The sequence below is a fragment of the Felis catus genome, chromosome B1 (genome assembly GCF_018350175.1).
Source record: "Felis catus isolate Fca126 chromosome B1, F.catus_Fca126_mat1.0, whole genome shotgun sequence".
NCBI classification, from domain to species: Eukaryota; Metazoa; Chordata; class Mammalia; order Carnivora; family Felidae; genus Felis; species Felis catus.
The window spans coordinates 103,516,458-103,529,702 of record NC_058371.1 but is presented as its reverse complement, the minus strand read 5'-3'; the positions used below and the strand labels follow the sequence as shown (position 1 = coordinate 103,529,702).

The 13,245-nt window shown below is 37.4% G+C and overlaps 1 long non-coding RNA gene across 3 annotated transcripts in view; it reads right to left on the bottom strand.

Moving 5' to 3' along the window:
- LOC109499001 overlaps positions 1-13,245 on the bottom strand; it is a 96,915-nt gene that overhangs the window by 82,692 nt on the left and 978 nt on the right. The window contains exons 1-4 of one of the 3 annotated variants that reach the window (XR_006596813.1): positions 12,750-13,229; positions 12,131-12,293; positions 9,499-9,661; positions 3,726-6,445 (exon numbers count right to left, since the gene is read on the bottom strand). This is a non-coding gene — a long non-coding RNA (uncharacterized LOC109499001). Of the gene's footprint in view, positions 1-3,725; positions 6,446-9,498; positions 9,662-12,130; positions 12,294-12,749; positions 13,230-13,245 lie in introns of those variants that run through there. The other 2 variants (XR_006596812.1, XR_006596814.1) reach the window with 2 other exon arrangements.

Below are 13,245 nucleotides of genomic sequence, written 5' to 3'. Positions count from 1 at the left end.
ATAATATTTTACTAAAGATGGTTGGGTCTATTTAATGAGGAATATTAGTCTTTAATTTTCTCGTATTTTTTTTCTGTTTTTGGTGTCAGGCTAATTTGAGACTTGGAATGCTTGGGATATGTCTCCACCTCTTCTGTGTTTGGGAATTTATATAGTATTGGTGTTACCTTTTCCTTTAATATTTGATAGAATTTGCTAAGGAAGTCTTCTGACTTTGGAGCCATCTGAACTCTAGGGATTATTCCAGCTCTTCTTTCTTGTGATTCTTTTCTCTGTCTCAGGTAGTTTCCTCCCATACATGTACATGTCATGACTGGGTCAAGGGCTTGAAAGGCCCATCTGCAGATTTTCAGAGTTTGCTCTGTGCAACTCCCTTCTTCCTGATATTCAGCCCTGCTAGCCTGACTTAGTCTCCCCAAATTCGACTCTGTTACCTCAGAGCACTGAGACTGCTGGGCTCTGTTTTGTTCCCCCCCCCACCTCTTCACTATGGCCTAGAAACTCTCTCCAGCCTATAAACTGAGGACAATTATAAGAGTTGTACCACTTTTTCTTCTTCTGTTGGGGATGACTATGTGAGCTGCTTATTATCCAAATTCTGAAAAATGTTGGTTCATATTATAGTCTACTTTCCTAGTTGATCTCAGATGCTAAGTAAGCTGGCTTCTTTTACATCCTCATAACCAAGAACACAGGTTATTTAATACTGTTTTATATTTATATATCATCTTCCAAATTATAGACAAGATTCTGTTTTTAATTTGGCAACAAACATTTTTTTAAGTTTATTTATTTTTGAGAGAGAGAGAGAGAGAGAGAGAGAGAGAGAGAGAGAGAAGAGAGCAGGGGAAGGGCAGAGAGACAGGGAGAGAGAGAATCCTAGGCAGAGTCTGTACCATTAGCATGGAGCCCCATGTGGGGCTAGAACCCAGGAACTGTGAGATCCTGACCTAAGCCAAAACCAAGAGTCAGACACTCAACCAACTGAGGCACCCAGGTGCCCCTGGCAACAAACATTTTAAAAGTACCTATTGAACAAATTTTTGAAGAAATACAAAATGCCCCACCTTTGACTCTTAGTTCAAGTTGGCATTCCAAATATCTTCTTTCTTAATCTTTAATGAAGGAGGAATAACTTTAAGTTTAAAAGTTTTTGAGATTGCATGTAAAAAGCAAAACTTCAAAATTATTTAAAATGGAAGCAATTCATTGAATTGTTTCATATTTTAATATGTGTGAAAGAAAATTACATTTTCAAATATATTCTAAAACAAAAATATAATTTTAATTTACCACTTATTTTAAAGTGTAGAGCTTGTATTAAGAGATTCCATGTTATAAGAGATTAAGCAGAGAGAAATAATTAGTAGGCTCATTTTATTCTTATAGAGATATAATTTCTAGATACTGATGTGATTTCTCTATTCCCTCTAAAAGAAGCAAAATCCAGTTCTGAAGAGATGTAGACAATTATATGACCATTTAGTTTACAATGAAATCCAGTGATAAAAAGTAACTTTTGTTTCTGAATGATGCTTTCTTCCTAATAGGAACATTTACAATAGATAGCTAAGTTCATTTATGTTGAAATGCCTACCATCATCTCACAAATTGTTTGTTATCAAATTTATTAGATTAACAATCCTGTTCTCATTATACAATACTCAAGGCACATCCACAATCTATTGAGAGCTGTTCTATTATAATTATATTTAGAAGTAATGGCAGGAACGGGGGCTCAGAGAACCTCATGAATTGCAGTTTCCAATTATGTAACTTTCCAACTGAATTTAATGTTATAATCAAAGAGTTCAGTAATTGATAACATCATGGAAACTTTTTCATTTAAAAATAAGAGCAATCTTACTCAAAGTGTCATATTTACTATCCATAGTAAAGAATGAAAAAAACTAACTACCTTAAAAAGGAGCCACCTTTCTAACTAAGCAATATTCAGTACTAAACATGAGCAATATTTGATAATAAGAAAATTTTTCTAAGAAATTCATAGTAAGAAAAATATACCTACAATGTGAATGAAGAAAGAAGGGAAAATATAGAAAGACAAAAATATATATATATTGGGGGTGCCTGCGTGGCTCAGTCAGTTAAGCATCCGACTTTGGCTCAGGTCATGATGTCACAGCTTGTGAGTTCGAGCCCCACGTCGGGCTCCGTGCTGACAGCTCAGAGCCTGGAGCCTGCTTGGGATTCTGTGTCCCTCTCTCGCTCTGCCCCTACCCTGCTTGTGCTCTCTGTCTCTCATAAATGAATAAATGTTAAAAAAATTTTTAAAAATTTTTTTTTTATTTTGACAAATGTTAACAAGCAGGAAATTTCACTAATAAACATATTAACTTGAAAATAAATGATAAAATACAATGGATACTTTAGACAAGGGAAGAAAACAAATAACACTTTACTATTAAATACAAAGCATAAATATGATGGTGCTGATGGATAATTTTCCAGGACATAAATGGTAAATATACATATAATTTTATGAAGTAAATCACATTTTCTTCCTCTATTAAAGCATTAAATGACATTATGAATCTCTCCTCTTCGAAATGTTAAAATTTCTAAGAACCTTTAGAGTTGTGGGTCATTTAGACCCAACCTTAGACACAGGCAAAAGAGGGTTTTGCCTTGGGCTATATACTTTAGAGAACACACATATCAGAAACAAAATGAAGGAACAAATACATTTGCTGAAGAATATATGGGCCGCTTCTCCCAGTGCTGACAGGATGTGACCTGGAACTCAAAACAGCCTCTCTCGTTTCTGAAACTGTTTGGACCCCCAAGAAATATTTCTCACATCTTAACCCATTTCGGAATGCCATGACAATCTGTGGGCTGTCCATTTGCCGGTATCAGAAATGGGCAATGCTTTTCTGGATTGGAAAAGATGTGGGTGATAGCAGTACTTAGGTAAATAGGAAAGAAAAACGGTAATTAATTAAAAACTTCTTCCTCTTAGATAGTATGATTCTTGAATAATGAATACTAATGTCAAGCATCCATGTTTTTCCTTCTTTTTGTGTTTTAATTTTTGGATCTGTGACTATACATGAATTAGTATAGTATTCACACCAATTGCAGATGGTGTCTGAAGAATAGTTTGCAATATTCCACAAATCATATTACTCTTAAATTTAAATACATGTGGAACTAGATGCAAAATACATGAAGCGTAAAATACATTCTTTCACTGGTAATTAGATGAATGTTAAATGCTAGAACTGTGAATACTGTTACTTTAATCAAAATATTTAATAAAATTTAAATAATTTTTCAAAACAAATTCATGTATGTTATATTTTAATGATTTTGTTTTTTATCATTTACATAATTTTGCTTTTTTTTTTTTTTTTTTGAGAGAGAGCACACATATGGAGGAGGCCAGCGGGAGACAGGAGAGATGGAGAGAGAGAATCTTAAGCAGGCTCCACACAAGGATCTCAAAGCAGGGCTCAATCTTATGGCTGTGAGATCATGACCTGAGCCAAAATCAAAAGTCAGACACTTGAGCACCTGGGTAGCTCAGTTGGTTAAGTATCCAACTCTTGATTTTGGCTCAGGTCCTGATCTCACAAACTGTGAGATCAAGTCCCACGTCGGGCTCTGTGCTTGGGATTCTCTCTCCTCCTCTCTCTCTGTCCCTCCCCCACTCATGCTCTCTCTCAAAATAAATAAATAAACTTAAAAAAGGAAGTCAGATACTTAACTGACTGAGCCACTCAGGTACCCCTAGATAATTTTACTTTTTAATAGTTTAAAAGAAAAATAGCTCTTAAAAGTAAAGTATATAAATGCTATAGTGCTGCACTGAAACTCAATAAATATCCAGAAAGTACACATATCATAACTCCATAAATTTTCATAACCTGTACACACCCAAGTAACCAGTACATATCAAGAAAGAGAACATTGTCTGCACCTAGAAGTCGCATAATGCTTTCTTCCTGTCAATCTTCTCCCCAAGATTAATCATTATTACATCATTACATTCTCTTCATCTTTCCACATAACATAATATCAATAATTGTGAGAGTAATATTCACTCATATTCACAGGTGCCACCAGGGCATCTTACAATTTTGCCTACCAGAATAGGCTATCCATTTTCAGATGCTATTTTATAGAAATAAAGTAAATTATTCAAGATTATATCCATAATGGATGATAAAGTTGAGACCAGACTGTAAGTATTCTAACACAAATCCAGTGATCTTTCTACTATACTAACGTAAGGTCACCCCACTCATTGTCTTCCATTTGTTTGTATATTAACACATTTTAAATATGGCAACTGGAACTAACAACTTTACGAGTATAAGGATTTCTTTAAAAAATAATTGTATAGACCTTCCATGTTAGAAAACTGATATTTTCATTTAATCAGACTATAGTCAATAATCATTATGCATATTGAGTAAAAAATACTGTTAAATAACTCTGTATCTTCAATGGCTCTGAGACCCAGAAAACTCAAGTCAGGCACTGCTGTAAATGGAATGTGTCCAGTAGAGAGTAGAATGGACTCACATCTCTTGTTTTAGTCTGAATTCATATTACTTTCAGTGTTTGTCCCACACTTTAACCACCAAGTGAATTAAAGGACTTCATATGCTATGCCCCATCCCCAAAATAGCTTTTCAGCAATCATGACAAATAATCTTTTTTTATTTAAAAATGTTATAGGACAATTATTTAGGAAATTCTCAATAAGAAGCCTAGACTGACAGGTATGCATATCCCAAAGTGTGACTTCAGCAAGGTCCTACTAAATGCCACATACAAAGTGCACGTCAGCTTTAAACATACATAAAATGAGTATCCTTTATTTTTTATTGGCACAATCTTTGCTCCACTTAAGAAAACATAAGCATCATATGGTAAACCCAGACTCGGGCTGAGGATACAAGGGCCGCATTTCTGCTTAATGTGGAGGGTAGAATCAGATCTCCCAAGTGGTACTTCCAGCCTCATTCTGAAAGAATCTACCCAAAGGAAGACTTGAGGCCGTGCCGAGACCGCTGGAACCAGCTCTTTCATCCCACAGAAGTTCTCAGTTGTTCTAGTTTGCCAAAATCAGAAGGTAATAATTGGGGCGGGAGACAGAGAGCCAGGCACAGAGAATTCATAACAAGTTCATTGTGCCAAGATGTAAAATGTGCCTAAATATCTCAGATGCTCCCTGAAGCGGCCTTGGAAAACACTATCCACTTGCCCTCATCTGGAAACCACAACTGCTTCTTATAGAATGTTCTGTGGCTGAAGCTGGCAGTGGTAAGTTTCCACAGAGCAAACTGAGTAAATAAATGCTGTATTTGCTTTTTAAAAAAGTTAACTACCCTTGCTGATTTCCAACTGCTCTTAGAAACACACCATTGTCAAGCTTTCCCTGGTTCAGGAATCATCATTCTTCTATTTTATGAAATCTATGGCATTAATCTGCTTCAAATTATTATAATCAACATATAAAACATCAGTCTAGGCATAAAATGGGTCTTTTTTGAAAATAAGTAAAACTTTATTGATACAGTGGGGCTCTTTTTCCCATTGATTTTCATTCTCTGCAGTAACCATAGACTTCTAGAGTTAAAAGGAGCCTTAGAGATCATTTAGGCCTCCTGTGGCCTTTTTTTCTGGGCAGCAAAAAGAGATCCAGAGATGTGAGATAACTTACTCAACTGTACAAAACTAGACAGTGGTAAATCCAGATCTAGGACTTGAGTCTCTTGATTCTTGTGTCAGTAAATCAGCATCAGAGTGTAGGCGCTGGGTCTCCCAAACAATGTCCAGCCCTCAGTTCAACTGAGGACTGCACATTGTACCCACGTGCATTTCTATACTGAATAACTAAAGGATATTTGAAGCTGTTAGTTTTCATCTGTGTCCAAGCATACCTCCCTGTAATCTAAACCTCAGGTCCCCTCTTTCACTCTCTCAGTAGATCCCAAAGCCAAGGTGACAAATTCTGTCTTACATAGTGTGACCACAGCCCTGCTGATCCTGATTCTGATGTGGTCAGCAACTCCAGCATCCAGGGGAGCCTTTTAAGGGTCTGCCAAGAACCCTCAAGACCTGTCAAAATTGTATCTCCTTTAGGGTGAGTTCTGAAAATGTTCCAGTTCTTCTCAACAATTTTCCCAACTCTTTAATTCCCCATAAGATAACAAATCTTCCTAAGAATTTCTCTTCAGTTGTAATTAGCATTAAAACTTGCCATTATTGCTTTAATCCCATTGTTTTTATGTTTACACAAATCCTTTTGCTTCTTCTCATTATTATCTTATCTGTTTTGTTTTGTTTTGTTTTGTTTTGTTTTGTTTTAGAGATTCCCACTAGGTTAACATAATGATCTTCGTCTTTTTCTGCTCTGAACTCCTGTCCCATTGATCCCAGTGAGGGTGCTTAACCGGAGACTTCTGGAGACCTAACAATGGCCAGAAATTATATTTAAAAAAAAATAGTATTTGCCTTGATCTAAAGATTCAATTACAGCTTTAATCAGATTCTTGAAAGACTGGCATCTAAAATTTTTTAATGTTTATTTATTTTTGAGAGAGAAAGAGAGAGAGAGAGAGGGAAAGAATCTGAAACAGATTCCAGGTTCTGAGCTTTTAGCACAGAGCCTGATGCGGGATTCAAATTCGTGAACTGTGAGATCACTACCTGAGCCAAAGTCAGATGCTTAAATGACTGAACCGCCCAGGTGCTCCTGAAAGACTGGCATCTAGAAAAAGGTTGAGATTGATAGTTTCATAAAATTAGACCCACACAACTCACTCATGTTTGCCTCTGTGACTCTTTGTCCCTCCTTCCACTGGTTACAGTCCCTCCCATTGCCTGGTGCCCACACAGCTCAAGCACTCATCAGCCTACAGCATAGAATACCCATGGCCCTTATTGTTCTGTGGCATATGTAAGCATCCACAAGAATTATTGCTAGTTTAGACTGAAACTGTATATTGATGATTCAGTATAGGATGATTATGACTCAAAAGGACTATGTCTAAACTTTGGTTGATAAGTATAGTCAGATCATGAATCATGGACTGAATGTATTCTGGGATGATCACTGTCTTGGTTGTTATGCATTATGCAAATAGTCAACATTAACTATTAGAGACCAGAAATAGCTCTGAAATATACATTCATGAGTGTATAACAATGCCCCAATTTAATCTTAAATTGGGGCAAGGGGTGCAGAGAGAGGGAGAAGAAAGGTGGGTGGGTCTCTGAAGAAAGACTGGGTGACAGGCATAGGAGTACACTACCAAACTTAGACAATGAAATAAATATTCTGCTTTTTTTTGATAAAGTATTCCCCAGTCGTGTGCTGTTCTTAGGAACTGGTGTGCTAGGCATATTTTATATAGTTCTAATTAACTTTCAAAGCAATTTTCAGAAGGTAACAAACTGAGGAAAGGTTGTATATAAACTGGAAGTTTGCTTATTTATTACTTTGGTGAATTTAAGACAGCTACTATGTTTCCCCAGTAGAAATTATTATCAGCACTGTATCATTGTAATATCACATGACACCCCAACCAAAGGGCTTTTTTAAAATTTACTTCATAGTGCAAAAAAAGAACAGCATGAATAACTTGTTAATATATCAGTGACTGATTAGTTACCAGTCATGAATATCAACCTCCGCTGTAACAAAATGTTTGTTTCAAATTTATTTCTTCCATACAAAACCAGTGTAATGAATCACATGCTTTACATGGACAAATGTCAGAAAATAAAGGTAGTTTCAACACATTAGAACAAGCTCTCCACATGCTGAATGTTGCCAGTAGGTGAGAGACTTTGAATATTTAATGAGGTTCTAGGTCACCTTCCAACAATAGGTTATGACTGAGGTTCTGGAAATTTCTAGCTCTCCATGATGCTGCACCAAAATAGCAGTTACAACGACTTTTTAATTATGTGCTGTCAAGTGCCAGACACTGGACCCTGCTATTAGAGGCAAAGGTAAGACCTCAGTAAGTTTTTAAGGGGAAGTCGGTATTCATTTTGTCATATTTAGGGTAGAAATTTAATTTTTGGTGTTTTTATCTCACTCTAGTCAGCAAAATTAATATGCAGTTGATTTATGAAGGATTAAAAAAAAACCCTTTAATTGGCATTGCATGATTTCGTTAAACAATAAACGGATTTGTATGCAGGCTAAATTTAGAGGGCATATTTTATATCGGTTCAACAGCTACAATTCCATGGTAGGCATAGAAAAGTCTATTTTGCTACTACAGACAGTGTGTACCCTGAGGTATTGGGTTACCGTGCAATGATGAATATTTCCAAGACTTTTCAGCTTTACTGAACATCTGCTTTTCACAACCACATTTTAAAGGGAAAAATCTAAGAGACAGAAAAACATACAAAATCCCCAGGACAGGAAAATTTCCTTCTCATCTCTTCCATAAACCAGCACCAGATTTCAAATTGGAACCACTGATCACGTGAGGATACTTTCAATGATGTTTCTTTTTGCCAGTCTCTTTTGTGAAGCCTAATTTGGGGGTGAAGGTGAGTGTGGTTTGGGGAACACCCTGCAACAATCAGAGTTTCCAAAACAGAACAGAGGGAGGCCAAAGGGATCAGACACACAAAACTCCTCTCCCAGTCTCTTGCTATATAAGGTTATTAAAGAGTTGGAATCACCCAGACATAAAAACCTCCAGACAAAACACTGGCTGTCTATGGAGTGGGAGATGCCACAGCCAGCCTGCCCTTCCATGGGTGAAAAAAAAGATGCATGTCTGCCTTACCTAAAGTCGAGGGATTTGCCCCTTCTTTTCACAGATTGTGAAACGCTTTCCTGAAAAGTAGGGTACTCTGTCTACCTCATGTTGAGAGTGAGAAAATGAAAGTTTGTCCAGTGATCCCTGTGGACATGAGCTGGTCACACATCTCCCCTTCACAATACAGGAAAAATAACCCTGCCTGAGTTATGAGGCATAGCTCACTGAAAATATGTTTCCTTTAGATTCAGATTTCTTGAGTCACCTATTCTTAAAGGTCTATCATATTTTATATGTCCGAGAGAGATCATTGAGCAGAATAGTCTTATTTTTCATTATTTGAGATAAATACAGTCGGCCAATATACAATCAGAGCAACATTCTATTATACGTTTGCTTCATTTTCTGTTAGGAACGCAATTATCTTTAAATACCAACATTTTAATAGTTATACAGTCCTATCAGTGTGGGGTAATGACCCAAAAAAACAAAACCATAGAGAATCATGGAATGGCAGAAATTTTTAAGCTAAAAATAGCTTGGTGATCTCTAATTTTAGGCCATGCATTTTATAGAAGAGGGAAAAGACGTTTGCCAAAGGTTGCAGGGTTTTCTCCTATGTCACCCCTTTTTATTGGAACATTCCCAGGAATACACAAACATGTTTTAGGGTCTTAGTATTAAAAATAGCAATCCCCTCTATTTCCCCTTAAGTATCAGCATAGTCCTCTCTTACCCTCACAGCAGAACCTCCGGAGAGAGTTGTCTGTAGAGTTCGTTAGGACTTTCTCATCTCAGAATCTCTCCTCCACTCACATCATCTCCTATCACACTGGAGCCTGCTCTTGTCATGTCTTCAATGGTCTTTATGCTGTGACCAGCTAGTTTTTGATCTTCTTCTGTGATTTATGTAAGAGCAAAATGGTTATGTATTAAGAATTATTTTGTAAATACCTTTTTCACTGATGTACCTAGCTTGTTATTTATATGATAAAAACAGTTTTTAAAAATTTATTAAGCATTTACTATTTTGAACAGTGTTACAGACATCCAAAATAATTTTCCCCAAGTAAATTTTCTTTCTATCTAAAAAAATAGGGACACCTACTGGAATATAAGGGAAATTATCAGTTATATCCAAAAGAACAAAATGATTTAATGTGTGTGTGTGTGTGTGTGTGTGTGTGTGTGTGTGTGTGTGTGTCTATTCAAGCAAATTAGAATACAAGACTAAAGGGAAGCACAAAGGAGGCCAGTAAGCTCAGGACATGTTTCTGAAATAGGTGAATTTTGATCCAGGATTAGAGGGAAGTAGTCAAAGGGAAGAAAGTAAAAACTCCTTCTAACTAAAATCTGACATTAAATTCCCAATACTGTGCTCTTCCATTTTCATTCCATTAACTCTCATAGTCTCCTCAAGATTCAGCTTCAACAGCTGACATATCATCTGTCCCTCCTTCCCCTTCCCTGTACCCACCCATTCTCTATTGGTTCCCTATATATTGCACTACAGTCACCTCAAAACATTGTCTGCCACCCCACTGGACTGTGAACTCTTCTTCCTCTTTTACCCATACTGACAACTGAGCAGCAACTGACATTTAGTAGCCATCCAACAAATGTCTGTTGTGTGACCCTTAATGCATATTAGTATTAGTATTAATATTACAGAGGAGGACAGAGAATCCCTGAGGTTGAAGAGTTCTTAACTATTAAGAAGTAGGATGATGATTTTATGTCAACCCCACAACAAACCCAAGATTTTAGGACCCAAAGCCCAAGCCTATTCTACTATCCAATGTTGGCTTCACAGCAAGTATTGCTGGAAATAGCAGATACCTTATTCCAGGTGTATATGACTTTATTCCAGGGTTAAAGGCAGGAATTCATAAATAACACATGAGAGACAGAAATCAGAGTGATTTGTTTGAAGCACAGATATCCTATTAAAAGACAATGGGAACTGTTGCCCCTCATGTTTAGCCATAAATGGTGTACTCTCTCACTCTTTGCTCTCTTTCTTGGTAACCTCATTGCCTCCTCCCCCCCCCCCCAACTCAATTGTGATCTGTATACTGGTGACTTCAAAACATATATCTCTAGTCTAGATTGTTCTCATGAGGCTCTGAACCACATATCCATCTGCCTACTACACATCTCTCTGGATGCCTCTATAGGCCACTTAACCTGATGGGGACGCTTAAGAGTCTCCGTATATTTTTAAAGAAGATTGCATTTTAAGAGTTTCCCTGGATCACTGTGTTCTTGAGGAAATAATAAAGATGAATGACCCAAGTTACAGAAGTCAGATTGGCTTGTACATAATGAGTGAGACACTTAATACATCATTGAAACCCCACCCTAATTTTCCTTGCTTAATTTTTAGGATGTCACTTGTTCAACTACGTGGTCTAATCCTATCCAGCTAGTTCCCTTCTCTGACTGTACTTAAACTGTCCCATTCCAGTGTTCCCATCATGTTGTCTACCTAGATTATATATCTGTTCACACTCACTCTGTCAGCCAGGGTCCAGCCAGGAAAATGAGAACCAAGTCACTAGGTATTACAATAAAGGGATTTAGCATAGAGATTGGTTTACACATGCTCTGAAGGCCTGGACAAGCACAAAGAAGACACTGAAGGAACCCTGACATATCTGCAGGAAACAGCTCTGCTGGGGCACAGAGAACAAAGTGATGGAGATGGGGAATATCAGAAGCCAGGAGCTTGCGGGAGAGGCCCAGGGGGTTGGAGCTGAGACCTCTGAGGAAGGGATCCCACTTGACTGCTCCTGGAACTCCAGGACCTGAGAGGAGAGGCCGTGTGGAGCTAGACTCAGAATCCTGAGGAGCAGGTACAGCAGAGTTTCTGCTGCTACCTCCACAGGGGTAGGATGTGATGGGTGCTCCAGTCCTGTAAGATACACGAAGTTGGGACTCATGAATATGCGGCCTGGGTTTCACACCCAGGTCTGTCAGAAACCAGCGCCTGATGTTCAAACCTTACACAGTACCACCCCACCCAATCCCTGCTTCTCTCTTTTGCGTTCTATTCTATACACTGCTGTCAAAATGCACAGCGCTAATCATGCCATACCCTTTCCAAAACCCTATCACCATTCCCTATCGACTGTTTTTTTTTAGCGTTTATTTATTTTTTGAGACAGAGAGAGACAGAGCATGAACGGGGACGGTCAGAGAGAGGGAGACACAGAGTCTGAAACAGGCTCCAGGCTCTGAGCTGTCAGCACAGAGCCCGATGCGGGGCTTGAACTCACAGACCGCGAGATCATGACCTGAGCCGAAGTCGGCCGCTCAACCGACTGAGCCACCCAGGCGCCCCCCTATTGACTGTTTTAAATACATACTCTTCTGTCTGGTGTTGAAGGCTTTCTATAATTTTCTCGTCTTTTTTTCACTGCTACTGTGGGTGCCCTTTATGTTCCCAGAGGGTCTCATCCTTGCTTAGAAATGCAGCAAGTTTTCTATATTCAACATCTGATATCTTCAAAGCTCAGCCACATCTTGTCCCTGAATTCATTTCCAAAAAAATAACATACATACATCAAAAATCACCTTGGCTTTCATTTCCAAGAGGTCAACACTACAGTGAATGAAGTCGCTGCTGCACACTTAAAACTTTGCATAGTTTAATTGAAAATAAGGGGCCTAATTTTATTCAATTAAAACTTAAGTGACAACTAAATGTGTAACTAAGGCTGAAAGAACTGAACTCTGTCAATGCAAAATTTTCACACCTTTTCTGATTTGCACATACATGGTAGACTAGTTAAGAGATAACTTCTAAATTTTCAGCAATTCAACAACTAAGATTCTGACTCAAGGCCACTTGCAGAAATAGTGGAATTAGAGTTCACTGCATGTGAGTTGTATCATTTCAGAAAATTCTAAAGCAACATTTTTTCCTTATTTACCCTTTGAGTTGCAAAACTAGCTCTCAACAGGAAAAGAAAATTCGCTACTTACATTGAAAGGTGTCTCGTTTATGTGTGAAAACACTAAGGTGAAAATGTCAAATATTTCACATTTCTTTGAGTCTTGTGAAATCTAAAAGGATGTGAGATTTTTTAAATTCAGATTATTCAGATTGGAGATATAGGAACACCTCCCTCCTATGTATATTTCCTGGTGCTGTCCTATCATTTTACTTTTTAAAAGGCAAATATTAAACATTTTGTTCTTCTTTTAAAGGCATACATTACTACTATTTCCCTTTATGTAGAAAAAGATAAGAATAATCCGGGAATTCTGAATTTGTGATTTAAAAAAGGCACACTTTGTATGACAATGAATTGCTCAGAGCACTTTAAAATCCAATTTCTTTGTACAAGTTCCAAATCAAGTTCTGAATAATGAGAATCTAAATACGAGTACTCTTTGTTTTTGCTAAGAATTTGCCTACATATCTAAATTATGTCAGTGTATAACTTATTCAACTTAAAGAGTAAGTTCATACATTTGT